Genomic DNA, 25,539 nt, shown 5'->3' on the forward strand with positions numbered 1-25,539 from the left:
CAGAATATACGAACAGAAATGGAAAACCTCATCAAAAACCAAATCAATGAATTGAGGGAGGATATGAAGAAGGCAAGGAATGAACAAAAACAAGAAATGGAAAGTCTGAAAAAACAAATCACAGAACTTATGGGAATGAAAGACACAGTAGAAGAGATGAAAAAAACAATGGAAACCTACAATGGTAGATGTGCTGGTTTGAAAGGAAGTATGCCCCCTAAGAAAAGCCATGTTTTAATATAAATCTCATTTCTTAAAGGTAGAATCATCCCTATTCAATACTGTATATTTGAAACTGTAATGAGATCATCTCCCTGGTTGATGTGATTTAGTTAAGAATGGTTGTTAAACTGGATTAGGGGATGACATGTCTCCACCCATTTGAGTGGGTCTTAATTAGTTTCTGAAGTCCTATAAAAGAGGAAACATTTTGGAGAATGAGAGATTCAGAGACAGCAGAGAATGCTACAGCACCACGAAACAAAGTCCACCAGCCAGCAACCTTTGGAGATGAAGAAAGAAAACGCCTCCTGGGAGCTTCATGAAACAGGAAGCCAGGAGACAAAGCTAGCAGATGACACCGTATTCGCCATGTGCCCTTCCAGCCGAGAGAGAAGCCCTGACTGTGTTCGCCATGTGCCATCTCACTTGAGAGAGAGACCCTGAACTTCATCAGCCTTCTTGAACTAAGGTATCTTTCCCTGGATGCCTTTGATTGGACATTTCTATAGATTTGTTTTAATTGGGACATTTTCTCGGCCTTAGAACTGTAAACTTGCAACTTATTAAATTCCCCTTGTTAAAAGCCATTCTGTTTTTGGTATATTGCATTCCGGCAGCTAGCAAACTAGAACAGTAGATTTCAAGAGACAGAGGTTAGGATTAGTGAACTGGAGGATGGAACATCTGAAATCCAAAAAGAAACAGAAACTATAGGGAAAAGAATGGAAAAATATGAGCAGGGACTCAGGGAATTGAATGATAATATGAAGTGCACAAATATACGTGTTGTGGGTGTCCCAGAAGGAGAAGAGAAGGGAAAAGGAGGAGAAAAACTAATGGAAGAAATTATCACTGAAAATTTCCCAACTCTTATGAAAGACCTAAAATTACAGATCCAAGAAGTGCAGCGCACCCCAAAGAGAATAGATCCAAACAGATGTTCTCCAAGACACTTACTAGTCAGAATGTCAGAGGTCAAAGAGAAAGAGAGGATCTTGAAAGCAGCAAGAGATAAACAATCCATCACATACAAGGGAAACCCAATAAGACTCTGTGTAGATTTCTCAGCAGAAACCATGGAGACTAGAAGACAGTGGGATGATATATTTAAATTACTAAAAGAGAAAAACTGCCAACCAAGAATTCTATACCCAGCAAAATTGTCCTTCAAAAATGAGGGAGAAATTAAAACATTTTCAGACAAAAAATCACTGAGAGAATTTGTAACCAAGAGACCAGCTCTGCAAGAAATACTAAAGGGAGCACTAGAGACAGATATGAAAAGACAGAAGAGAGAGGTGTGGAAAAGAGTGTAGAAAGAAGGAAAATTAGATATGACATATAAAATACAAAAGGCAAAATGGTAGAGGAAAGTACTACACAAACAGTAATAACACTACATGTTAATGGATTGAACTCCCAATCAAAAGACATAGATTGGCATAATGGATTAAAAAACAGGATCCTTGTATATGCTGTCTACAGGAAACACATTTTAGACCCAAAGATAAACATAGGTTGAAAGTGAAAGGTTGGGAAAAGATATTTCATGCAAATAACAACCAGAAAAGAGCAGGAGTAGCGATACTAATATCCAACAAATTAGACTTCAAATGTAAAACAGTTACAAGAGACAAAGAAGGATACTATGTACTAATAAAAGGAACAATTCAACAAGAAGACATAACAATCATAAATATTTATGCACTGAACCAGAATGCCCCAAAATATGTGAGGCAAACACTGCAAACACTGAAAAGGGAAACAGATACATCTACCATAATAGTTGGAGACTTCAATTCCCCACTCTCATCAATGGACAGAACATCTAGACAGAGGATCAATAAAGAAACAGAGAATTTGAATATTACAATAACGGACATTGCCCTGCAGGTTTTTGAAACTGCTTGGGTCCAGTGATCCCTGTATTCCTTACTCCTTATACAAATGAAAATATGTATTCTATGACTGTTCCTTTTTTGTATGCTGGCAGCAAATAACTTGCTCTGAATTTTACAGGTCCAGAGCCAGAGGAGAATTTGTCTTAGGATAGACAATGCCTATAACTGACTTTGATGAGATTTTATACTGTTTCTGATTGTATTGCTACTGAAATGGTTTAAGTCGGTCTGATATTGTTATTGAATGAATGTATTTTGCATCTGGATACAGCATGTCTCCTTGGGGTCCAAAGGGTGGAATGTGCTGGTTTGAATCTGTAGTGGACCCCAGAAAAGCCATGTCCTTTAGTCCTCATTCAAAATTGTTGGCTGGGAGCATTTTGATCCCCTGGAGATGTGTCCCACCCAATTGTGGGTGGTAATTTTGATCAGATAGCTTCCATGGAGTTGTGACTCCACCCATTAACCCTTTAAAAGAGGAAACATTTTGGAGAGAGTCTCTTTTGAAAATGACAAGAAAGCCACAGTAGAGCTGAGCAGAGCCATGAGGACCAGAGAACCACAGAGTCCGTCAGCCAGCAGCCTTTGGAGATTTGGAGAGAGCAGGGAAGGACAACAGAATGCCACAGAACCATGAAGTAGAGAATCCAGCAGCCATGACTTTTGTAGATGAAGAAGGAAAATGCCTCCTGGAGAGCTGGAGAAGAAGCTAGCAGGTGATGTCATGTTTGCCATGTGCCTTTCCACTTGAGAGAGAAACTCTGAACTTCATCAGCTTTCTTAAATCAAAGTATTTTTCCCTGGATGCCTTAGATTGGACATTTCTGTAGACTTGCTTTAATTGGGATGTTTTCTCAGTTTTAGAATTGTAAACCTTACAAATTATTAAATCCCCCTTTTAAAAACTCAAAAAAAAAAAAAAAGATCTGTCTTGTGAGTTCAGGGTCCCCCTCCTCCAGGAGTCTCCCAGCACCAATCTGTATGTGTCAGAGCTGCCATATGCCATATGTACATCTCATCACTTCATTAACCTGGGAGCAAATTTAGGGCCATCTGTTGCTTTGCCTGCCTGGCCCCCTCCATTCTTCCTCTTTCTGTAAGAGCACCCTGATAGTGTTTTGAGAAGTTGTCCTTCCCCTACTCTGCCTCCTGGATGAGTAGGTAACTGGCAGGTTGGCACATTTCATTCCATTGGTTATAGCAATTGGTAGGTAGCTCAAACCAGGCTAGCAGAGGGAATGAGCATCAGCCTGAGACCTTTGCTGGAACACTGAAAGCAGGGCCCTCTCTTTCTTCTAGGATTGCTAAACTGGAAGAGCATCCGCTTGGACTTGTTAATGGTCATCTTTGCCACCGTTTGGAGAGAGTCTTCCTGAGATGAATCTAACACAGTAAAAAGCAGAGTCATGAGTTGAGAAAGACATATCGCCAGCTACATAAGTTAAGCCCTTGGGTTCATCCATGCCTGAAGTTAGCAGCCCTTCTGGACTTTTCCATGCCATGAGCCAATAAATGAGCTAGTTTGAGTTGGGTTTCTGTCACTTTATGGTGGAATCACGACTAGCAGAGAAAAGGTTTGGAGCTATCTATTGTGTTCACTGCCTCTTAGGGCAGGAAGGAAGGTGGGAAGGGAAATCAGAAGATACTGGAACCGACACCACTGTCTGATCCTTTAAGTGTAAAGGGCCACCTGTGGAAGAGAGGAGCAGATATCTTTGCTATTGTGCAAACCTAGATAGCTTTACTGTTCTCTTTGCTTTGCAGAAGAACCAAAACCAAAGTTCTGGTCAGGGTTGCAGTTGCTTGTTTTACTGTTGATAACTGACAAGAGGAGTCCCTACATTGTTAAACTTAAGCAGAAGATGGTTATTCCTTAACCAGTCAGCAAGTGTCAACTATCAGGAAATACTCTAGTCCAGTGGTTCCCAAATTTGTCTACATGTTAGAATCACCTTGGGCTGTTTTAGAAATCCCAATGCCCAGGCCACATCCCAGACCAATTAAATCACACTCTCTGTGTGTGGGGCACAGGTATCACTATTTTTTGAAGTCTTTCCAGATGATTCCAATGTGTAGACAACTTTGGGAACCACTGACAATGACCTCCATTCTCCTATTTCCAAGGACATTTCTGTAAAGGAGTGGTTCTCCACCTAGCTGTACATTAGATCCCCCTTGGGATTTTTCCAAAAATATGCATATCTGGACCCCACCTCCAAAAGATTCAGATTCTATTGCTGTAGGGTATTGCCACCATCCTGGCATTTTCCGAATGCTCCCCAAGCATGTGCAGTGTGGGTGAAAAGCCAGGTTTGTTGTTGTTGCTTTTAATTGCCCGTCTGTCATGGACGGATTCTTTTATAAAACAAATAAAATTAACTTACTAGAAAGATGAGATTCTAAAGAACATGCAAAACACTATTTTTGTTATTAGTTTCAACACACATAAAGTTCCTTGGTCTCATTGCAATAAAAATGTTTAAATAGGGCAGGCCACGCTGGCTCAGCGGGTAGAGTTCGCGCCTGCCATTCTGGAGACCCAGGTTCGGTTCCCGGGTGCCTCCCTGTGCCAAAAAAAAAAAGATGTTTAAACACTTAGTCTTAATCTGGTCAGGGACCAGACACCGGCCTGTCTTTGAGCAGCACTCTGCGTGGCACTGCTCACCTCTAGACCTTACTCACCCCGCCCAGTCCCACCGTTTGCCTCTCTGTCCCTTCTCACTCCCTTGAAGGGAAGGAGCATTTTATCTGATGGATGAGACTGAGAAAAGAATAAAGAAGCAAATAAAGCCTGGGCTCCTCTCCCTATTCAGCCAAACCCCCAGAGAGGAGTGAATTCCACTCAAGCTCATGTCCTTCACATGTTGAACACCTGGGTCAGGGTTAGAGCCTGACTCCTAGAGGCAAATCTGGAGGCCCAACTCTCTTTCCCCACTCACAGGACCTGCCCAAGGACTGGGTAGGTGTGTCTGTCCTGCTGATCCATGCTCTCCCTTGGGCTCTTCCCAAGGTCCAGATGTGGGATGGAAAAATTTCAGAGCTGAGTTGCTAACAAGGGCAATGGGCGTTCAAAGTGACTTGGTTCTCCACCCTCCTGTACCACCTGATTTGCGTGAACTCCTCGCGCTTGGTCCTGAACTCAGAAGGAGGTGGCATGAATAAGCATCACTCTTAAACCCCAATTCTAGCATTCCTACCATGCTTTCATTCACTCATTCTTCTCACTAAATTAGACAGTGTATTGCATCTTACCTCTTCTGTATTCCCCAGCACAGAGACTGGCACAAAAATTCTCAACATGTGAGTAAATTCATACACATGTTGATTGAATTCCTGCCCCATTTATAAGCTATGAAGAGACAAAATATACAAATGAGACACGCTATGATCCCCTCTCAGGGTTCTCCAGTGACCTATATACAGCCTGGCAGGGGCAGGGAAAGCTTCACAAAGAGAGGGTATTTGAGCTGGTTTTTGAATGAGATGGTGGTGGGTGGGCTTGAGTGGGAGGAAAGAGCATCTCAAGGTAAGGAAGCAGGTACAAAGGTACAGAGATATGAAAGGTTCATTTGAGGAAATATTGTGCTCCCTCAAGGGCTTTTGGAAGGAGTGTTACAGATGACTCTTCCCTACACACACCCACACCCATGAATAAACCAGACGGAGGAGCTTTACATCAATTCTTAATCACTCCCATTGGCAGATAAATTGAAATTAAGGATTCATTACCAGACCCAGAAGGAAAAGGTGGCCATAGAAGAAATCCTATGGAAAAGCAGGACATGGCACCAGCCATTTGTGCTAGCTTGAAACTGTTGTGTGCCTCAGAAAAACCATGTCTTTGAATCCTGATTCAATATTGTAGGGTGGAAATCCTTTTGATTAGACTATCTCCATGGAAATGTGGTACTCCCAGTTGCAGGTGTGGCCTTTTGCTTAGATGGAGATGTTACTCGCCCATTCAAGGTAGGTCTTTATTAGTTTACTAGAGTCTTTTAAAAGGGAGAACATTTTGAAGAAACCTCAGATGCAGATGCTTGGAGAACAGTTGCTTTAGAGCAGACAGAGACACAGATGTTTGGAGATGTTCAGAGTGCCAACAGAGAGAGAGAGAGAGATGCCTAGACACAGGCAGAGCCCAACAGACATCACCATGTACCTTCCCATGAGATGCTAAGCAAGCCAGAAGCCAGAGTTGCATCTCAGAGGAAGCAAATGAAGGCCCACTGATTCTTACAGAGGAAACCACTGGCATCAGAATCTGGAAGCAACAGAACCAGGAATAAGAACCAGAAGATGCCAGCCACGTGCCTTCCTAGCTGAGAGAGGTGTCCCAGATGACATCAGCCTTTCTTGAGTGGAGGTAACTTCTTGGGGGTGCCTTAATTTGGACATTTTCATGGCCTTAGAACTATGAATTTGCTACTTAATAAATTCCCTTTTTAAAAGCCATTCCATTCCTGGTATATTGCATTCCAACAGCATTAGCAAACCAAAACACACTTGTGGCTATTCTCACCATCCTTGGCTCCAACCAGGTTCCTCTTGAAGTCGGGGTGTCCTCCCACTTGGGGGTAGCAGTAAGTATAATGTTGCTGACCCCTCCTGAACCTTAATTCGACAATGCTGGGTTCCTGCAAAATCAGCGATTCCCAGGAAAGTCAAAAGGACAGACCTGGGGGCATCACCTGCAGAAGCAGGCTGAGGTCCATAAGTAGGCCCAGCTCCAGGCCGGAGTTCAGATCTTAGAACCTGACGCCCACCCCCCAGCTCCTCCTTCGGGCCCAGGTGCCCAGACCTCACTAATCCTTCCCCTCTAAACTACCTCAGCCTGGGGCCTATTACTCTCTAGCATATTTTACTTGCTTCTAACACCTGCTTCTTTTAAACAGGTGCTTATTTATCTTTGTTCTAATTCCCTGGTTCTCAGTAGGGAACAGTTTTGTTTCCCAGAGGACATTTAGCAATGTCTAGAGACATTTTTAGTTATCGCAACTGGGGAGGGAGATTTGCTGCTGACATCTGGTGGGTAGAGGCCAGGGGTGCTGCTAAACGTCCTACAGCACATAGGACAGCAGTCCCCTGCAACAAAGAATTGTCCTTCCCAAAATGTCAAGAGTGACGAGGTCGAGAAACCCTTTAACCTTTTTATCTTGCTTACAGAGAAAAAGTTCAGTAAGGTTTTTTTTTTATTATTAATTAATGGAAAAAAAGAAATTAACCCAACATTTAGAAATCATACCATTCTACATATGCAATCAGTAATTCTTAACATCATCACATAGATGCATGATCATCGTTTCTTAGTACATTTGCATCTGTTTAGAAGAACTAGCAACACAACAGAAAAAGATATAGAATGTTAATATAGAGAAAAAAATAAAAATAATAATAATAGTAAAAAAAAAAACCTATAGCTCAGATGCAGCTTCATTCAGTGTTTTAACATGATTACTTTACAATTAGGTATTATTGTGCTGTCCATTTTTGAGTTTTTGTATCTAGTCCTGTTGCACAGTCTGTATCCCTTCAGCTCCAATTACCCATTATCTTACCCTGTTTCTAACTCCTGCTGGACTCTGTTACCAATGACATATTCCAAGTTTATTCTCGAATGTCGGTTCACATCAGTGGGACCATACAGTATTTGTCCTTTAGTTTTTGGCTAGACTCACTCAGCATAATGTTCTCTAGGTCCATCCATGTTCTTACATGCTTCATAAGTTTATCTTGTCTTAAAGCTGCATAATATTCCATCGTATGTATATACCACAGTTTGTTTAGCCACTCTTCTGTTGATGGACATTTTGGCTGTTTCCATCTCTTTGCAATTGTAAATAACGCTGCTATAAACATTGGTATGCAAATGTCCGTTTGAGTCTTTGCCCTTAAGTCCTTTGAGTAGATACCCAGCAATGGTATTGCTGGGTCGTATGGCAATTCTATATTCAGCTTTTTGAGGAACCACCAAACTGCCTTCCACAGTGGTTGCACCATTTGACATTCCCACCAACAGTGGATAAGTGTGCCTCTTTCTCTGCATCCTCTCCAGCACTTGTCATTTTCTGTTTTGTTGATAATGGCCATTCTGGTGGGTGTGAGATGATATCTCATTGTGGTTTTGATTTGCATTTCTCTAATGGCCAGGGACATTGAGCATCTCTTCATGTGCCTTTTGGCCATTTGTATTTCCTCTTCTGAGAGGTGTCTGTTCAAGTCTTTTTCCCATTTTGTAATTGGGTTGGCTGTCTTTTTGTTGTTGAGTTGGACAATCTCTTTATAAATTCTGGATACTAGACCTTTATCTGATATGTCGTTTCCAAATATTGTCTCCCATTGTGTAGGCTATCTTTCTACTTTCTTGATGAAGTTCTTTGATGCACAAAAGTGTTTAATTTTGAGGAGCTCCCATTTATTTATTTCCTTCTTCAGTGCTCTTGCTTTAGGTTTAAGGTCCATAAAACCACCTCCAATTGTAAGTTTCATAAGATATCTCCCTACATTTTCCTCTAACTGTTTTATGGTCTTAGACCTAATGTTTAGATCTTTGATCCATTTTGAGTTAACTTTTGTATAGGGTGTGAGAGATGGGTCTTCTTTCATTCTTTTGCATATGGATATCCAGTTCTCTAGGCACCATTTATTGACGAGACTGTTCTGTCCCAGGTGAGTTGGCTTGACTGCCTTATCAAAGATCAAATGTCCATAGATGAGAGGGTCTATATCTGAGCACTCTATTCGATTCCATCGGTCGATATATCTATCTTTATGCCAATACCATGCTGTTTTGACCACTGCGGCTTCATAATATGCCTTAAAGTCAGGCAGCGCGAGACCTCCAGTTTTGTTTTTTTCCTCAAGATGTTTTTAGCAATTCGGGGCACCCTGCCCTTCCAGATAAATTTGCTTATTGGTTTTTCTATTTCTGAAAAATAAGTTGTTGGGATTTTGATTGGTATTGCATTGAATCTGTAAATCAATTTAGGTAGGATTGACATCTTAACTATATTTAGTCTTCCAATCCATGAACACAGTATGCCCTTCCATCTATTTAGGTCTTCTGTGATTTCTTTTAACAGATTTTGTAGTTTTCTTTATATAGGTTTTTTGTCTCTTTAGTTAAATTTATTCCTAGGTACTTTATTCTTTTAGTTGCAATTGTAAATGGGATTCGTTTCTTGATTTCCCCCTCCACTTGTTCATTGCTAGTGTATAGAAATGCTACAGATTTTTGCATGTTGATCTTGTAACCTGCTACTTTGCTGTACTCATTTATTAGCTCTAGTAGTTTTGTTGTGGATTTTTCCGGGTTTTCGACATATAGTATCATATCATCTGCAAACAGTGATAGTTTTACTTCTTCCTTTCCAATTTTGATGCCTTGTATTTCTTTTTCTTGTCTAATTGCTCTGGCTAGAACCTCCAACACAATGTTGAATAATAGTGGTGATAGTGGACATCCTTGTCTTGTTCCTGATCTTAGGGGGAAAGTTTTCAATTTTTCCCCATTGAGGATGATATTAGCTGTGGGTTTTTCATATATTTCCTCTATCATTTTAAGGAAGTTCCCTTGTATTCCTATCTTTTGAAGTGTTTTCAACAGGAAAGGATGTTGAATCTTGTCAGATGCCTTCTCTGCATCAATTGAGATGATCATGTGATTTTTCTGCTTTGATTTGTTGATATGGTGTATTACATTAATTGATTTTCTTATGTTGAACCATCCTTGCATACCTGGGATGAATCCTACTTGGTCATGATGTATAATTCTTTTAATGTGTTGTTGGATACGATTTGCTAGAATTTTATTGAGGATTTTTGCATCTATATTCATTAGAGAGATTGATCTGTAGTTTTCTTTTTTTGTAATATCTTTGCCTGGTTTTCGTATGAGGGTGATGTTGGCTTCATAGAATGAATTAGGTAGTTTTCCCTCCACTTCGATTTTTTTGAAGAGTTTGAGGAGAGTTGATACTAATTCTTTCTGGAATGTTTGATAGAATTCACATGTGAAGCTGTCTGGTCCTGGACTTTTCCTTTTAGGAAGCTTTTGAATGACTAATTCAATTTCTTTCCTTGTGATTGGTTTGTTGAGGTCATCTATGTCTTCTTGAGTCAAAGTTGGTTGTTCATGTCTTTCCAGGAACCCGTCCATTTTCATCTAAATTGTTGTATTTATTAGCGTAAAGTTGTTCATAGTATCCTGTTATTACCTCCTTTATTTCTGTGAGGTCAGTAGTTATGTCTCCTCTTCCATTTCTGATCTTATTTATTTGCATCCTCTCTCTTCTTCTTTTTGTCAATCTTGCTAAGGGCCCATCAATCTTATTGATTTTCTCATAGAACCAACTTCTGGTCTTATTGATTTTCTCTATTGTTTTCATGTTTTCAATTTCATTTATTTCTGCTCTAATGTTTGTTATTTATTTCCTTTTGCTTGCTTTGGGATTAGTTTGCTGTTCTTTCTCCAGTTCTTCCAAGTGTACAGTTAATTCCTGCATCTTTGCCTTTTCTTCTTTTCTGATATAGGCATTTAGGGCAATAAATTTCCCTCTTAGCACTGCCTTTGCTGCGTCCCATAAGTTTTGATATGTTGTGTTTTCATTTTCATTTGCCTTGAGGTATTTACTAATTTCTCTTGCAATTTCTTCTTTGACCCACTTGTTGTTTAAGAGTGTGTTGTTGAGCCTCCACGTATTTGTGAATTTTCTGGCACTCCACCTATTATTGATTTCCAACTTCATTCCTTTATGATCCAAGAAAGTGTTGTGTATGATTTCAATCTTTTTAAATTTGTTAAGACTTGCTTTGTGACCCAGCATATGATCTATCTTTGAGAATGATCCATGAGCACTTGAGAAAAAGGTGTATCCTGCTGTTGTGGGATGCAATGTCCTATAAATGTCTGTTAAGTCTAGCTTATTTATAGTAATATTCAGATTCTCTATTTCTTTATTGATCCTCTGTCTAGATGTTCTGTCCATTGATGAAAGTGGTGAATTGAAATCTCCAACTATTATGGTATATGTGTCTATTTCCCTTTTCAGTGTTTGCAGTGTATTCCTCACATATTTTGGGGCATTCCGGTTCGGTGCATAAATATTTATGATTGTTATGTCTTCTTGTTTAATTGTTCCTTTTATTAGTATATAGTGTCCTTCTTTGTCTCTTTTAACTGTTTTACATTTGAAGTCTAATTTGTTGGATATTAGTATAGCCACTCCTGCTCTTTTCTGGTTGTTATTTGCATGAAATATCTTTTCCCAACCTTTCACTTTCAACCTATGTCTATCTTTGGGTCTAAGATATGTTTCCTGTAGACAGCATATAGAAGGATCCTATTTTTTAATCCATTCTGCCAGTCTATGTCTTTTGATTGGGGAATTCAGTCCATTAACATTTAGTGTTATTACTGTTTGGATAATATTTTTCTCTACCATTTTGCCTTTTGTATTATGTACATCATATCTGATTTTCCTTCTTTTTACACTCTTCTCCATACCTCTCTCTTCTGTCCTTTTGTATCTGACTCTAGTGCTCCCTTTAGTATTTCTTGAAGAGCTGGTCTCTTGGTCACAAATTCTCATTTTTGAAGGACAATTTTGCTGGATATAGGAGTCTTGGTTGGCAGTTTTTCTCTTTTCGTAATTTAGATAATATATCATCCCTCTGTCTTCTAGCTTCCATGGTTTCTGCTGAGAAATCTACACATAGTCTTATTGGGTTTCCCTTGTATGTGATGGATTGTTTTTCTCTTGCTGCTTTCAAGATCCTCTCTTTCTCTTTGACCTCTGACATTCTAACTAGTAAGTGTCTTGGAGAACACCTATTTGGGTCTAATCTCTTTGGGGTGCGCTGCACTTCTTGGATCTGTAATTTTAGGTCTTTTAAGAGTTGGGAAATTTTCAATGATAATTTCTTCCATTAGTTTTTCTCCTCCTTTTCCCTTCTCTTCTCCTTCTGGGACACCCACAACACGTATATTTGTGCGGTTCGTATTGTCCTTTAGTTCCCTGGTACCCTGTTCAAATTTTTCCATTCTTTTCCCGATAGTTTCTGTTTCTTTTTGGAATTCAGATGTTCCATCCTCCAAATCACTAATTCTATCTTCTGTCTCTTTAAATCTATCATTGTAGGTATCCATTGTTTTTTCCATATTTTCTACTTTATCCTTCACTTCATAAGTTCTGTGATTTGTTTTTTCAGTTTTTCTATTTCTTCTTTTTGTTCAGCCCATGTCTTCTTCATGTCCTCCCTCAATTTATTGATTTCGTTTTTGAAGAGGTTTTCCATTTCTGTTCGTATATTCAGCATTAGTTGTCTCAGCTACTGTATCTCATTTGAACTATTGGTTTGTTCCTTTGACTGGTCCATATTTTCAATTTTCTGAGCGTGATCCATTATCTTCTGCTGGCGTCTGGGCATTTAGTCAGATTTCCCTAGGTGCTGGACCCAACAGGTTGAAAGATTTTTCTGTGAAATCTCTGGGTTCTGTTTTTATTATCCTGCCCAGTCGGTGGCGCTCGTGGCACATGTTTGTCTGCGGGTCCCACCAGTAAAAGCTGCTGTGGGTCCTTTAACTTTGGAAAACTCTTGCCGTGGGGGAGGTTCGCCAGCCGAAGCGGCTTGGAAGAGTGCCAGCCGGCCCGGGGGTCCGAACGCGGGGAGGGTCGCCAGCCGCCGCAGCCCAGGAGAGCGCCCGTCCGACTTTCCTAGTCGGCCCGGGGTGCCAAGCGTGGCGGGAGGGCGCCAGCCGCCGCAGCCCGGGAGAGTGCACCGTTCCCAGCCGGACCGGGGAGTCACGTGTTTGGAAGGGACCCCCCCCGGTCACCGTTCTCCGTGGCCTGGGGATTTCCGATCCAATTCTCTCAGTTTGTCCGGGGAGCCGCGCGTGGTGTGGGCGCCAGCCGCCGCAGCTTGAGCGGACCGCCTGCCCAATTCTGCCAGCTGGCCCGGGAAGGAGGAGGGGAGGGATTCCGGCCACTTGCCGCCCCGCCCGGGGAAGCCCGCACCCCTCGGTGATCTCACCGGAGCGGGTTCTCCCAGCCAGTCAGCCGTTCCAGGATGGGGTACGCTGTCTTTTTTATCTCTCTCGTGGCTCCGGGAGCTGTTCTGTATCGTTTCTACTCCCCTAGTAGCTGTTCTGGAGGAGGAAAGGTGAGGATAGCAAGGCTGTTGAGGACGGTGGCGGAGGAGCCGGTGAAGGCAGAAGAGGGCACGGTGGTGGTTGGAGAGCCGCTGGAGTAGGAGGAGAAAGGGAAGGATAAGATGGTGGATGGAGTGCCGCCAGAGCAGAAGGGGAAAGAGAAGGGCAAGATGGCGGCCGGAGCGCTGCCGGAGAAAGAGGAAGAGGAGGGCTAGATGGCAGCGGGAGCGCTGGCGGAGAAAGAGGAAGAGGAGGGCTAGATGGCGGCGGGAGCGCTGGCGGAGAAAGAGGAAGAGGAGGGCTAGATGGCGGCGGGAGCGCCAGCAGAGAAGGGGGAAGAGGAGGGCTAGATGACGGCGGGAGCGCTGGCGGAGAAAGAGGAAGAGGAGGGCTAGATGGCGGCGGGAGCGCCGGCAGAGAAGGGGGAAGAGGAGGGCTAGATGGCGGCGGGAGCGCCGGCGGAGAAAGGTGAAGAGGAGGGCTAGATGGCGGCGGGAGCACCGGCGGAGAAGGGGGAAGAAGAGGGCTCAGTAAGTTTTTTTAATATTAAAATGTTCTTATGGTTCGGTCAGCAATAACTAACACAAGGTAGTTGTTTTGTAGTTTCAATAAATTCATGCTTGCTCTCCTTTCCCCAGGTTCCTTATGGGGCAGCACTGCAGGCTGTGGTGGGGGGAATAGGCTGCAGAGGTAGATCGGGGTCAGGTGTAATTGAGAGATGAGATCTCAGTGAGGAGCACAGGCTTTGGAGTTGGGTCCGAGTCCACCAGGCTGGACTACTTTAGCTGTGTGCCTTCGGGCAAGTGACTTATTCTCTCTGAGCTCCAGTTTTCTCATATGTAAAATAGGATAACTCCTACCTTACATGGTCCAGACACTCGGTAAAAGTTATGACTTTATCCAGAGGCTGTAGAACCGTCAGAAGAAGTTAGACGAGCATGGGGAAGGCATGTGAGCTTTGGGTTGTCCCTTGGGCAACCAGGAGAAGAGATTACTTACCCTCACTGTGGCCTGAGCTTAAACTCCCTCCCGGTAAGTCAGGAAGTCTTTCTTGAGGTCCAGCCTCCTAGTGTAGCCTAAACTCTTCCTTTTGTTCAGTTCAGTGCCTCAGTTGGTTGTTGCCACCACCGAGGTCTGACTAAGCAGAGAAAAGTATTGAGATTGTAATTTGCATCTTGTTCTCCCTGTCTTGAGTCTGTTTCCTTCTTCTTGCCTTGGGGTGGCGACTGAGGCTGTTAAAAGCTTTGGGGTTGCCTGGCCGAAAGCAGAGGTTGCCAGGCACCAAAAGAAATCCCCCAGGCAGGGCTTTTGTTTATCAAGGCCCAGCTCCAGGAGACACAGAGCTGGGAGCTGGGTTATTTCAGAGCACAGGGCTCGGAGGCTTGGGAGGGGCGGAAGTGGTCCCCTCAAAGAAGAGAAAGGTTTGGAGAGTTTTTCCCAAGCCTGAAAAAGAGAACAGGGGGTGCGAGTGTCTTGGTGCTGTTGTCATCATTCCTGGAATGATAGTGACCTGGCGCCGCGGCTGTTTAAATCTCCCAGGACCTCTGATGGGCCTGCAGAGTTGCTGGTGGGTGTCTGAGCACTAAGGGCAGTGGCCTTGCGAGACCCAGCAGAAGACACTTGTCAAGCAGAGCAGATCCCATGGAGATTATTGACTGAACACCGGAGACCCCACCCCAAAATGTTACAGACTGGGTAAGCCCCAGGACTTGTGCACAGTGCTTCGGAGAAGTGGGAACATTATCAAAAATTAAACGACATAAACTTAAAAATGAAGTAAAATATGTTCAACGCTATTAACGCTACAAGCGTGTTGCGTCTTAATTATTTTACTACATTTTACTGTTGTCTGTGGTCTTGAGGTTATTTATCACTGTATGGTGAAAATCTGACACAGTGTGTGCTAACTGCCCACATCTTCCCAACTCTATCTTCAGTGGCATGTTGGTGCTTCAAATTGGCCATGGTGAGAGTAATTACACCACAGAAATCTGCAAATGCTGCAAATCAAGTTCCTTCCTACTTCCCTCGGAATCCCAGGAATTTACAAACTTTTACCAGCCACTGGGTAGAGGACTCTCAAAATATGATTGTGATTGAATTTCCCACCAGCCAGGCTGCTGGGAGTTGGAGTGGGGGGTTTGAAGCTGATCATCCAATTTAGAGAAATAAATAAATGTGACATCTCTTACATCTAAGTATTGGGGGGAAATGCATACTTGCTACAAGTACCTTGTCCACACATAGTCCAGGGGTCTCATCTCTCCTTCCTCCCTTAGGGATAAGAGTGCACACTCACAGAACACCCTACAGCACCTGGGAGAGTCTTCCGGATGGAATAAGAGCAGGCACTTTGTTCACTGGTGTGTCCCTGGCACGAGGGATGCGGCTTCAGCAGGCCCTCAGATCCCTTCGCAGCCCCAGCGACTCTCCCAGTTTTCCCAGCTCTGGAGTCAGGGCTGTTGAAGCTGTGCTGGGGATGGGTGCAGAAGGACTGATGGGACAACCAGCCAGAAACCAGAAGTTAGAGGCCTCCTCTCGAGCACACGGATCTACTTGGAGGACAGAGAAGGTCCTCAGCTTGGGGGTTGGGGAAAGCAATCCCCCTCTGGGCACATTTGGCAAAGTCTAGAGATATTTTGGGTTGTCACATATCAGGGTGGAGGGCAGCTACTAGCATCTGATGGGTCCAGAGCAGGGTTGCTGCTAAACATCCCACAATGCGCAGGATGTGCCTACACAACAAAGAATTACCCTGCCCAAAATGTCAAACTCTGGGGTAGGGGAACCTGGCAGGGAGAAGCTGCATTAAACTCAGGACAAAGAAAAGGCCTGCTGTCCCAAAGCTACTGATTCCTTCCTCCTCCACAGTACACATTTCTCTGCATGGGCCGTTCGTTCTCTTATTTTTGTTTCTTTTTCCCTGCTTCCCTAGTCTGTTTCTTTGGCGCGGTCGCTGTTTATCTCTCTGTTTATCTCTTGGGCTCTGTTTCTCACTCTCAGTCATGCCATCCGCTCTGGCTGGATCCTTGTGTTCTGAGACATGAGACAAGCCTTTGGCATTTGTACTCCCTCAGCCCACACTAATCACTCCAGCTGCCTCAGCCTGGGAGCCAGGCCAGGAGCTTGGCAAAGGGAGAGGGTGCCAAGACCTGGGGGCCTATAAGGTCCTCACTCTCCCAAACACCCACCCTGCCTTTGCCCTTAGAGCCCTACTGCCTGCTGAGGGTGTGGGGCTCCATCCATGCTCTCTGCCTCTAGCCCCAAGGACCGAGGGCTCAAGTCAACCTGTCCAAGTGGCCTTGCCCTCTCCACTGGCTCCTGCCTCCCTACTTCCAGCCACTCCCACAGCAAATTTCTCCTCTAGCCCAGTGCAGCAGCTGTTACAAAAAATCACTGGGGGCTGGGCAGCGTCTCATCCCTAGCCCCACCCTGGGCAGCAAGTGTCACCAGGCTCGTGACTGCCACGAAGCCCAGAGTTCTCTGTCTAGAGACCAGGAACCTGCGTCTTCTGCCCTGCACCCTGTTTCCAGAACCCAGAGCCCACTGTTTGGAGCCAGGATGTGGTTTCCTGTGCTCGGAACCCAGTGCTTGGTGTCCAGTGCCTGTGATTGGGACCCAGTACCCGGTGCCAGAGCTGCCCACCCTGCCCTTCCCATGGCTCTCTCCTGGAAGACCCCCCTGGTCTAGGCTGCTTGTGGTGGGTCCATGGGGCCCAGGGGTGGGCACTGTGTGAGGCCAGGGACCCTGCAACAAGCACGGCAGAAAAGTCCGGGGGTGGATTTTTAAAACAAATTTGATTTAGTTTGAAATGCTAGTGATCAATGAAAGGGAGGGGTAAGGGGTATGGTATGTTTAAATTATTTTTCTGTTTCGTTTTATTTCTTTTTCTGAATAGATGCAAATGTTCCAAGAAATGATCATGATGATGAATATGCAACTATGTGATGATATTGTGAATTACTGATTATATATGTAGAGCGGAATGATCAAAATAGGAATGTTTGCGTTTGGGTTTTTTTTATATATATATTTACAAAAATAAAATTTTAAAATTTTTTTAAAAATTGAGGGACTTTTAAAATTAAAAAAAAAAATTTCAAAGGATAAATGAGATCATGAAAACGTCTCCTTCCACCTCTGTCCTTCCGTCATCCAGTTGCCTGCCCCAGATCTCTGTGGTTCCTTCCGGAGTCACTTACTGCATCAGACCTTTAACTGTCTTCCTGCCTGTCATCTCACCCACCTGTCTCCACCTCCAACCGTGTTACCTCCTGATTTAAAACCTTCCAGTGCTTTTCCATACCACAAAAGAGAGAACAAGTTCCCAGGTTATCTGGAGGCAAGGCTCTGGGTGCTCGATTCCTGCCCAACTTCCGGGAGACTTGGCCGTACTCTCTGCCTGCCTTGCCCAGACTCATGCCCTGCCTCCAACCCCTGCTCACCTCCCACCCCCACCCCCCCGCCCCCAGCCCCCTGCCCCCTGCCTCCTACCCCAGCCCAATATTCCTGCTTCAATGCTCTTTCTTGCTTGTGTTGATTGATTACCTACTGCCTGCCAGGAAGAAGTCAATGGAGAACAAGAATAAAATGTTCCTATTCTCTTGTGACTCCCTGTTCTGGCAAAGGAGCACTTAATAGACAGATAGTTACAATAAAGTGTCTGTTATGGTAGGCTACAGAGCGCTGGGGTCAAAGAAGTTCTCCTGGAAGAAGTGGTATTTAAGATCTGAACAGTCACCAGCCAGTGGCGAGTGGGAAGGAGGCCAGCCAGCGGGTTCCAAGCGGAGGGAACAGCTTGTGCAAAAGACAAGAGACCGCACAGAACAGGAGTTGCAAGTTCAAGTTGGTGGGAACACAGAGGAAAGAGGCAGAGTGGAAGACCCCAGGAAGCCATACCAACAGCTCAGCTTTTATCCTGAGGACAGTGAGAAGGCCTGGGAGGGATTTAGGCAGGGGAGTGTCACGGACAGACTTGAGGCTGCTGTACAGAGTGCCTTGGAGGGGAAGATCTTGCCATTTCTAGAACGGCAGAAATGATGGCAGCCTGGGCTAGATGAAGGTAGTGCAGACAGATTCAGAGATATTTTGGAGATGAGGTATGGGTCACTTGGGGTCATGGGTGACTTCCCAGGGACCCTGCTTGGGAGACTGGTGGATCCCAATTATGCTCTCTTGGGGCGTGGTGGGGACAGGAGGATGGGATGGGGGTGGAGACAAAGGGGGATGAGCAGTGGGAGTGATGAGTTTCTTTGTTCAGTTTTGGATTTTTGGTGCTTGAAATATGTCCGTAGACAGTTAGATTTGCAAGTCTGTCCCCTCAGGAAAGAGGTCCGGACTGGAGATTTTTATCTGGCAGCCATCAGCTGCCATCTATTTTAGTAATGGATGGTGGTGATGGTGGCACAACGTTGTAAATGTAATTAATAACATTGACTTTTACTTTTTTTCTTGGCATGGGCAGGTTCCTAACACTGGCTTTGATACTTGAAAGTGGTTGCGACAGGAAATACTATGTTGAATATATGTTACCACAATACAATTTTTTGAAAATGCTATCTAACTCTTATTGAGCACTTACTAAGTGTTAGATATTTTCCTGCATTCCTTTTTTTTTTTTTTAATGAGAAGAAATTTATTGACTTTAAGTAATGTCAGCTGGCTTCAGCCACAGTGTGATCCAGGGACTCAAATAATGTCATTAGGGTTTTTGCCCTCTCTCTTGAATTGGCTTCCTCCACTGGAGATCATAATGATCGATGGCAGCCCAGACCCACACCATACCAGTTTAGCAATCTCAGGGGAAGGAGAGCATTTTCCCAAATACCTTAGGCAGAAAAATCTCAATGAGCATTTTGCTTGGCCCCATTTGGGTGATATGCCCAATCATGAGTCATTTATTATGCCCAACAGTCTGGGGTTCCTTGATGGGAAAAAGCCTGGGTCACGTTGGGGATGGATATGAGCAAACCCACTCAACTACCTGGGATTCATTCTCCTTTAGGGAAGCAGAGTGCTGTTTTCAGAACAGGGAAGGGATGTCAAGCAAATGCTGCAGAGATTCCCCACAGAAGGTCTTTCGGGTAACTACTCAATGGAAGAGAGGCAGCAGGAGGTAAGAAGTGAGGGAAAGAGTGCCAATTGGGATACAGACTTAATTTTTGTTTTTAATTCAGTCTCAATGTATTCAGTGGCCCACATTAGTGAGAGTGTAATGGGTTGCTTCCTAGACGGTCTCCCACGTTCTTTACGTATATTGATTTACTGATTCCTCACCACAGCCCTAACAGGTCTGTGCCTTCGCCCTTCCCATTTTCTGGATTTGGAAACAAAAATGCAGTGCCGTAACCAAGGTACACAACTACTAAGTGACAGAGCCAGGGTCCAAACCCAGCAGCCAGTTCCAGGGGCCATACCCTGACCCACACCCCGCAGCCTATCACCTGGACGAACGAGGGGACAGTCATCCAAGCCCCAAGGAGGGATGGGATCAACTTCAGAACATGAGAGTGGGACGGGTGGACATGTGATCATCCGAGACCAACCCCGGCACCTAAGCCAAGCTTGTGGACTGGTGGCCCGGGACCCAAATCCTGCCCTTGGACAAGTTTTCTCTGGAATGCTTGGTGTTTTAATTTTTAAAAATTTAAAAATTTCATATAAAAATCTGGATGTTCAGCTTCTCTTGAAATATCAGGTCCAGTACTCTATTCTGTTCCAGGTATAGGGCACCCAGAGCAGGTAATTTTTTCTTCCTTTTTATTGTAAAATATGTGTAACCCAAAACTCATTTTAACCTTTTTAAGTGTGCAATTCTGTGACATTAAGAATATTGACCATGTTGTGCAACTTTCAGCTTTATCTATTTCCAGAACATTTTCATCAGCTCAAACAGATGGGTGCAAGTTTGTACCCATTAAGCAATAACTCCTCATTCCCTTCTCCCAGCCAGGCCCTGATAACCTCTAATCTACTTTCTGTCTCTATAAATTTGCTTACTCTAAGTATTTCATTTAAGAGAAATCATACAATATTTGTCCCTCTGAGTCTGGCTTATTTCACTCAACATCATATCTTCAATGTTCATCCATGCTGTAGCATGTATAAGCACAGATAACTTTTCAGAAAATTTTTATGATGGTACTGTGAGCTATAGTCCATGGATTAACTTAGGGTTCACTATTTGTGTTGGGCGGTTCCATGGACTTTTTTTTAAAAAGTTCTTATTCTGGTACTATATATACAACCTAAAATTTCCCCTTTTAACCACATTCAAATAAATGATTCAGTGCTGTTAATTACATTCACAGTGTTGTGCTACCATCACTGCCATCCATTGCCAACACTTTTCCATCGTCCCAAACAGAAACTCTGTAAGCACAGATCATTTTTTAATAACTCTTTTTTCTATTAAAAAAGGTCAGCAATTATGGGCTATGTTTAACAGGAAATCATCAGCACTACCACAGCCAACAGCAGAGGTAAGTAATGGGGGGAGGGAAAAGAGTTAAGAGAAGGTTTAGATTTCCTATTTGGTGAGGGTGTGTTTATGGGTTATCTTTCTTTTGGGAACAATGAAATTATCTAAAATTGAAAGTGTTGATGGACTGTGGACTTTGGGTATTATACATGATGCCTGATGAATGCAGGTGGCTGAAGGATGCACTGACTGAGAAGTAGATTGGTGAATGATGATGTATACTTATGATCGAATATTGTGCTGCTACAAAAAGGAACAAAGTTGTGGGGCATGCAACCATGTGAGTGAACCTGTGGGACATTTGGTGAGGCACAACAAGCCAGAAACAAAAGAACAATTATCGTATGGTCTCTTTTAGAAAATACTTATAAGAAAATGGGGCCTAGATTGTAAGTTCTTACAGCAGACACATTTAGTCTGAAGTGGTAATTATTTCTGGATTTTGAGAGGACGTTTTACATATCTATAACCTGGTATTTAGAGATAAGTATGAAGTCAATCAGGTTGGTGTTAAAGTAATTCAGAGCACAGGGGTAAGGAAGACATTGTCTACATTTTAGAACTGCACATACTCTTTGAGAAAAGGAAGAAAGGTTTATTTTGTTTGGAACTTAAATTTTCTGTAGCACATAATCTAACTCAACCTGCCTTGATAGCTCATTTGAACAATTCAAACACAGGGAGCCCAGAATAAGAAAGAGGTCCTTTAATCCTGTATAGCTTAATGTAATGCCTGGATATATCCTAGAGTATATTAAGCAGATAATGAAAAAGGGCACGGTGGCTTGGCAGGCAGAGTTCTCGCCTGCCATGCAGGAGACCCGGGTTTGATTTCTGGTGCCTGTCCACACCTAAAAAAAAACTATTGACAAAGTCCCTTGAGGGATGGGAGAAAAAATATGGGACTATTAAACTTTACTGGGGAAACACCTGTCAAATACTAGGGGCACCCAAATCAATAGGCCACGCCCTTGATCTTGAGGCTTACTCTTGTGAAGCTTATGTAGGTAGCGGAGAAGCTTAGTCTACCTATAGGTATGCCTAAGAGTTACTTCTGGAGGACCTCTTCTGTTGCTCAGATGTGGCCTCAGTCTCTCTAAGCCCAACTCTGCAAGTGAAAACATTGCCCACCCCCCTACGTGGGACATGACATCTAGGGGTGAAAGTCTCCTTGGCGGTGTGGGAGATGACTCCCAGGGATGAGTACAGCCCTGACACCATGGGATCAACAATTCCATCCTGACCAAAAGAGGGAAAAGAAGTGTAACTAATAAAATATCAGTGGCTAAGAGTTCAAATAGAGTTGAGAGGCTACTCTGGAGGTCACTCTTAGACAAGATTCAATTAAACATTGCTACCTATCATAACTTGTCAAACCCCAACCAAAACCATTCCAGTCAATCCTAAAGAACACCTAGGGTAATATATAAGATTCTACAAAGGCACCATGCAGTAGAGTAACTTTCCAGAAACCTACAACCTCCAGATGGGTCCCTGGACCAGATAAGTCTTAAAACCTAGAGGGCCCAGCCTTTCCAGAACATCAACTAGTTCCATCTCCTTACCCCATATTAATTTGACAGCCCCTTTCAACATGAAAAAGTTAGAATGGCCATAATCCAAATACCCCTAGAGAATGGGATAGAAAGATCAAAGGTGATGGTGGAGTTATACAGAGAAGGTAGAGTTTAACAAACAAATATGATTGCTGATTCATTAAACTGATATTTCTTTTAGTCTCCAGTATCTTAGAGCAGCTAGAAGTAAAAACCTAAAATTGTAGAATTGTAACCCATACCAAACTCTGAAATCTCTTCTCCAACTAATCGTTGTGCTGTGCTTTGAAATTTATTGCTTTTTTTGTATATAAGTTATTTTTCACAAAAAAAGTCGATTGTGATGATAAAAAAAAAAAGATACTTGTTTCTTCTAGCCTCCTATGTTTTGGAGCAGCTAGAAGGAAAAATCTGAGATGATGGTATGGTAGCCCATGACAAACTCTGGGATCTGTTCTGTAACTACTTGTTGAAGAGTGCTTTGAAACTATTGGTTTTTTTTTTTTCTTTTTTTGCTTTCTATATATGTTATATTACACAATTTAAAAAGTGAGAAAAAAAAAAAGCTCAGCAATAGTCATTATTTTCCCAATCCATTCTTTTAATTAGCAATTAAAAAGGATAACTTTAACTTCTAAAAATACTATTAAAATTCAACCTCTTCTATTGCTCAGATGTAGCCTCTGCCTTTCTCAGCCCAACGCTGCAAGGAAAATCATTGCCCTCTCTGCTGCATGGAACATGACATTCAGGGGTGAAAATCTCTCAACAACGTGGGGCCTGACTCCCTGGGATGAGTCTGGCCCTGGCATCGTGGAATCGACAATGTTTTCCTGACCAAAAGGGGGAAAAGAAGTGTAATAAAATAGGCATTAGTGGCTAAGAGAGATCAAGTGGAATCAAGAGGCTGGTCTGGAGGCTGCTCTTATGTAAGCTTCAGTTAGTTAGGGCTCATTGCCGTGGCTGCTAAACCCCAACCAACATCATTCCTGGTGACTCTTAAGAACACTTAGGACTTGAACTGAGACTCTATAAAGGTTTCACGCACTGGATTTGCCTTCCTGGAACATGTCATTCCCACAGGGTTCTAGGTCAGATAAATCCTGAAACTCAGAGGGACTAGCTTCTCCAAGATTATCAACTAATTTCATCGCCCTATCTTTTAGTGTGAACACCACTTCTCAACATGAGAAAGTGAGAATGGGTATTGCCCAAAGATCCCTATAGATTGGGAGAAGGAGTAAAGGAGAAGGAGGAGGTATAACAGAGAAAATGGTATTTAACAAACGAGTATGGCTGCTGAATCACTAGATTAATATTCCTTCTAGCCTCCAGTGTTTTGGAGCAGATAGAAAGAAAAATCTGAGATGGTGGAATGATAGCCCATGACAAAAACTCTGAGATCTGTTCTGTAACTACTTGTGGATGTGTACTTTGAAAATTATTGCTTTTTTTTTTCTTTCTTTGCTTTGTAAATACGTTACATTTTACAATAAAAAAATTTTAAATATATTATTCAAATTCAGTAAAATAGCACATGTTTAAATTAAAATTTACACTTACCAAGCAAAAATATTATACTTCACAGTTGCCACTGTTTCACATTTTAAGCACAAAACCTTGGTTACTGTTGAGTTATTGGGGTTTTTTTTAAGCTGTTTTATTCACACATCATACAATCCATCCAATATGTACAGTCAATGTCTCTCAGTATAATCACAGAGTTGTACTTTCATTGCCACAATCAATTTTTAGAACATCCTCATTACTCTAAAAAGAAAAATCCCTTATCCCCCATACCCTCCTATCATTGACACTTAGCATTGGTGCCTTTGTTACAATTGACAGAAGAAATATTAAAATATTACTGCTACCCATGGTCCATAGTTTGCCTTAGGTGTATTTTTTTCTATATACCACCCTACTATAGTTGAGTTTAAATATCTATGTTAGCTTTAAATAAACACAAATGGTCCCATAGAATGATAAGACTTGAAGTAGCACAAGTTCTATTTCTTTGTCTTTTCAATCACTGTATTATCATTGTTTATTCTGAAACTACTATTTAAACTCAGGGGTATTTAGCATCACCGGCCTGAGACACCGAGTCCAAAGCAAGCTTGAACCTTCTAAACACTAAGAGATGACTTTTAAATAAGTGGGATATCTCACAATTAGCTTCCATGGAGTACACAATGCTTATTAAAAGATAAGTAATAAATTTGTGCTAAATTTGAAGCTTACATATATATTACTAAACCTCAAAGGTAACCAGAGCTACTGTTTAGAACTCAGACTAACAAAATAACTTTATTCAGGGAGAAGTATTTTTTAATCAACACTGTTTAGAATTGTATGGTGATAATAAAAAAGCAGATTGATTTTAGCACTTTTACTACGGTTCCTAATTCTCTATCTTCAGTGCACTCTTATTACCCACACTCAAACCCACCCCTACCATCATCCTGACCTTGGTAGGCCACTGCTAGTGATACTGAGATCGGATTTGGACGTGGCAACTATGGACCAGAGCTGAGTAGGGCTCCAGAGCTCCCCACCAGCCCACCTACCCAACAGAACCATTCAGTTTCTCAACCCTTACCTTAAGGGACCTACCAGTGATTTAACACTTCTCAGGCATCACCTCCTACAGGAAGTCTTCCCTGATATTCACTCCTCCCTTGAATCTGGGATAAATATTGCTCCTTTATATCCCCATAACTCCCTGCTGCTGGTTCCACCACTGCCTCTTAATTGTATTATAATGATGTATCTCTTTCTTCTTCTAGACTGGGCACCTGGTCCTGTTTATCAGTCAGTGTTCAATGTTCTGGCCACATCTGGACATGTCTAATATGGGTGTCTTGGAGGGCGCTGGGGTGGGGAAGGCGGTAGCAGTGCAGAGCAGGTGTAGTGGAGCTGCCCCAGAAATGTCTTGGCACATCAAGGTGGGGTGGGGGGCTTGCAACAAAACACTTTTATTTGCTACTTCAGGGATTCCCTCACTTATATTGCTAGTCCGATTTGCGGGTGAGGACTTTGACGCTCGCAGAGGCCAAGGGAATGGTCTACACCTATATAGCAACTCACGGGCCCAGCCTGGGCCTGGGCCTGCTCTTCTATGGTCCTGGTGGCTCCGACCTCAGCTGTCCTGCCAATGTACACGATTAATCACCAGGGGGAGCCAGATACCGGTTCATGGGGAAGCTGGGTCCCGGTTTAGGCATAGAGTGC

General features: G+C 43.0%; 1 long non-coding RNA gene across 1 annotated transcript; it reads left to right on the plus strand.

The window, feature by feature from the left end:
* The first annotated feature begins 18,067 nt into the window (after nt 1-18,067).
* Nucleotides 18,068-23,781, plus strand: LOC143674503 (uncharacterized). The gene is made up of 4 exons (XR_013171082.1): nt 18,068-18,368; nt 19,274-19,384; nt 20,689-20,750; nt 22,980-23,781. It is a non-coding gene; the product is annotated as an uncharacterized LOC143674503 (long non-coding RNA).
* The last annotated feature ends 1,758 nt before the right edge of the window (nt 23,782-25,539 follow it).

This window comes from Tamandua tetradactyla, chromosome 2 (assembly GCF_023851605.1).
Source record: "Tamandua tetradactyla isolate mTamTet1 chromosome 2, mTamTet1.pri, whole genome shotgun sequence".
Taxonomy (NCBI): Eukaryota; Metazoa; Chordata; class Mammalia; order Pilosa; family Myrmecophagidae; genus Tamandua; species Tamandua tetradactyla.